We start from the raw sequence: 4,246 nt of genomic DNA on the forward strand, positions 1-4,246 counted from the left end.
ATGTGAATTTCTGGATCTTTTTCTATTTCTGTGAATAATACCATCAGAATTTTAATGGGAACTGCATATGCACAATATCAACCCTAGAAATTTGTCTAATACCTTCAATTTCTTTTTTTCAATGTCTTAAAGTTTCCCTATTTTCTTTCCCAGCAAATTTGTTATTAGTAAAGAAAAAGCTACTCATTCTTTTTAGTATTTTTTTAACTTAATATACATTGACAACTTTTATACTTACAGACAACAAATCATGGTATTTCCCTCCCCTTCCCTTGTCTCCCCTCCCCCACGTTATCCTTCATAACTCTGCTCTTTGTCATATCCCCTCCCTCTCTCCGTTAGTCTCTCTTTTAATTTGATGCCATCATCTTTTTCTCCTATTATGAGGATCTTGTGTGGGTATTGCTAGGCACTGTGAGGTCTTGTATATTGAGGCCAAATTCTGTCAGGACAGTTGGCTCTTACATTCTTTCTGTCATCTTTTCCGCAATGGACTCTGAGCCTTGCTGGCTGTGAGATGTTTCAGTGTTGGACACTCCTCTGTCCCTTCTTTTCAGCACTATGTTGCCTTTTGGGTCATCTCAGTGGTCATTGTCATCAGAAAAGAGAAGTTTTTCTAACCAGAAATGAGAGTAAACTACTCACTTTTATGTTGATTTTTTTTTTTTTCCTGTAACTTTACTGAACCTGGTTATCATACCTAAAAGTTTTCTGGTAGAGTCTACAGGACCTTTTAAGCATTGAATCAGATCTAAAAGAGGGTCTATTTGGCTTCTTCCTTTTCTATTTCCATTCCCTTTAACTTTCCCTCATGTTATTGTTCTAGCTAAGACTTTGAGAATTAGATTGAATAAGTTGAAAGGGACTTAAGGAGATGGCTCATTTGGGAAAGTATTTACTAAGTTTATTAGTTCCTTTCCTTATTGCTGTGACAAAATACCTGGCTAGAAGCAACTTAAGGGAGGAAGAGTGCTTCAATTTCTATTTGAGGGGATAAAGTCCATCATAACAGGAAAGGCATGGTGTCAACAGCATGAAACAGCTGGTCACATTCAGTCCTCATTCAGCAAGCAGAGAATTCTAGGGCTCAGCACATGTTCACCTTCTTAGTCAGTCTGAGACCCTAGCCTCACCTCAACCTAATCTAGAAACTCTTGCACAAACCCAGAGATTTGTCTTTTTTAGGGGATTCTAGATCCTGTCAAGTTGATCACCCAGATTAACCATCATATTGTGCCAGCATGAGTACCTGAGCTCAGACCCCTGGCACCCACATCAAAGCTGGCCGTGGCAGCACATGTGCCTGTAATCGTAGCCCTGGGGAGATGGAGACAGGGGGCTTTCTGGCGCTTACTGTCTGGCTAGTCTACTAAGTCAATGAGTTCCAAATTCAGTGAGAGACCCTGTCTGGAAAACTAAGGTGAGAAACAATGAAAGATGACACCTGAAGTTGACCTCAGGCCTCCACATGCACACACACATGTACACACACACACACAGTGGGGAGAGTGGACATCCTAGTTTTTTTTCCCAGGGTTTAGACAAAATTCTCTGCTTTTCCCCATTTAGTATAATACTGGATGTAGATTTGTTTTATCTTGTTCTAATTTCTTCAGGAGTTTTCTAATGAAGGCTTGTTGGACTTTGTCAACTGACTTTTCTGGATCTGTCAAGATCATATGTTTTCCATCCTTAAGTGGATCTACATTTATTGATTTACATATATTGACCAAGTCTTGCATCCCTGGAATGAAAAGAAATTGGTCATGGGCGTAAGATCTTCTTTATGTGTTCTTGAATTCATTTTGCAAGCATTTTATCCAGAATTTTTCCATCTATGTTCATCAGAGAAATTGTTTGCAATTTCCTTTTGCTTTTGCTGTGCCTTTGTCTGGTTTTGGCATCAGGCATGCTGGCTTCATAGTAGTTTCACAGTGCTCCTCCCTTCCTGCTATGTAGAACAGTTTGAGAAGTACTGGAGTTAGCTAACATTTAAAGGCATGGTAAAGTTCAGCATGAAACTTGTTTGAGGCTTTTCTCTACGGGGAGACTTTTTCTTATTTGTTTTAGCTTGGTAGTATATGCATTAAAACAAGAGATCAGATTCCATAGAAATCAGGATTAAAATAGAAGGATTTTCACAGTTTTTTAAAATTTTTATTTATTTATTTGAGAGCAACAGACAGAGAGAGAAAGAGGCAGATAGAGAGAGAGAATGGGCATGCCAGGGCCTCCAGCCATTGTGAACGAACTTCAGATATGTGTGCCCCCTTGTGCATCTGGATAACATGGGTCCTGGGGAATTGAGCCTCAAACCAGGGTCTATAGGCTTCACAGGCAAGCGCTTAACCACTAAGCCATTTCTCCAGACCTTGACACAGTTTTTAGGCACTATATACATTGTTAGAAATACCTGGTACCTGAATTGGTGGGCAGATATAAATCTGACACACTTCATGCCTAGTTTCATTTATGACCACCAAATTAACTCCACCATTTTAGAAACATTAGTAACAACCTAAAGAAAATGGCCCAAAGGGATGGCTTAGCAGTTAAGGTGCTTGCCTACAAATCATTATGACAGGTTCTATTCTTACCCATGTAAGCCAGATGCACAAGGTGGCGCATGAGTCTGGAGTTTATTTGCAGTTGCTAGAGGACCTGAAACACCCATTCTCTCTATCTCTCTCTCTGCCTCTTTCATAAATAAATAAATAAAATATAAAAGAAATCAAAGATGTATATATTAGTAAGCAACACATGCAGTACATTTGAAAATAAATGCAGAAATAAATAAATAAACACAGCCAGAAGTCCACAGACATCACCGTGCACAGAGTGGTGAAGTCCCAGCTATGCAAGCTAGTCTCTGAGTAGGTTTTGATGCTGAATTCTGCACCCAAAGCAAAAAGTAGAAACGGGTGCTCTCTTTGGCAGCGCATACACTAAAATTGCAACACTGCAAAAATGAATAGCATGGCCCCTGCATAAGGATAACATGCAAATTTGTGAAGCATTCCATGTCTTTTTTTTTTTTTAATTTAAGAAGCAATACAGGTTTAATGTTTTGTTTTGCTTTGTTTTGGTTTGGGACCGGGTCTCACTAAGTAGACCAGGCTGACATCAATCTTGTTATCATTGCTTCCTGAGTGTTGGGATTACAGTCATGTGCCACTAAACCCAGCTGACAATTATTTTACATAATTTAAAAACTGTTATTCACCTAAAGTAGTCTAACTTTTAAAAATAAGTACCTGACAGGTTTGTGGTTAGAGAAGAGTATGTTTTCTACATTTCATGTGATGAAAACAGTGCTTTGTTAGGTAAACCTAGACACCAAGGTCTGAGTTTTGTGACATTTACTGTGACTTATTCTTCCTAAGAGAAAAGCAATATAATAATAAATAAAATTAACATTAAAAAATGGAAACAATATGATGTTCAATTTCTAATACTCCTCTTAATAGTAGCCAATCATGCTTCACCAGCACTGTCTGTGGAAGGTCTCATGAGCTCCCTCCCATCCCGACTGAAAGAAGAGACACCTGGTAGGAGTTAGACAGCACGAAGAATTCTGACAGAACAGGTGGCCATCCAGTCATGCCGCAGGAACAGCAATGCAGTCATTAAGAATGACGGGTGAGGAGACATTGAATTATTGCTTTAATCTCATTACTCATTTAGAGTCTATTTATTTATTTATTTTGGTTTTTCGAGGTAGGGTCCCACTTTAGCCCAGCCTGACCTGGAACTCACTCAGTATTATCAGGGTGGCCTCAAACTCATGGTGATCCTCCTACCCCTACCTCCCGAGTGCTGGGATTAAAGGCATGTGCCACCACGCCCGACTCTAGAGTCTATTTAAATTGTTTATGGTTTCTAAGCTTAATTTTAGTAGGGCATATGAATTTATTTAAAGGTATATCTATTTCTCCTATGTTTCCTGCATATTTGGAATATGAAATTTCAAAGTGTTCCCTAATGATCTTCTGGATTTCATTGGAGTATGATGTAATAAGTCCCTTTTTACCTCTCCTTTTATTAATTTGGGTTTTCTCTCCTACTTTGTTAGTTTGGCTAGCAGTTTTTAAATCTCAATCTTTTCAAAGCACCAACTATTTATTTTGTTGATTCCATGTACTGTTCTTGTAATCTCTATTGCATTAATTTCTGTCCTACTCTTTATTACTTTTGCCATTTGCTGGATTTAATCTTGTCAACTTGTTTGTCTAGAGTCTTGAAGTGC

General features: G+C 38.6%; 1 non-coding gene across 1 annotated transcript; it reads left to right on the forward strand.

The window, feature by feature from the left end:
* The first annotated feature begins 2,921 nt into the window (after positions 1–2,921).
* Positions 2,922–3,028, forward strand: LOC123464215. The gene has a single exon (XR_006639452.1). It is a non-coding gene; the product is annotated as a U6 spliceosomal RNA (small nuclear RNA).
* The last annotated feature ends 1,218 nt before the right edge of the window (positions 3,029–4,246 follow it).

The sequence above is a fragment of the Jaculus jaculus genome, chromosome 10 (assembly GCF_020740685.1).
Source record: "Jaculus jaculus isolate mJacJac1 chromosome 10, mJacJac1.mat.Y.cur, whole genome shotgun sequence".
NCBI classification, from domain to species: domain Eukaryota; kingdom Metazoa; phylum Chordata; class Mammalia; order Rodentia; family Dipodidae; genus Jaculus; species Jaculus jaculus.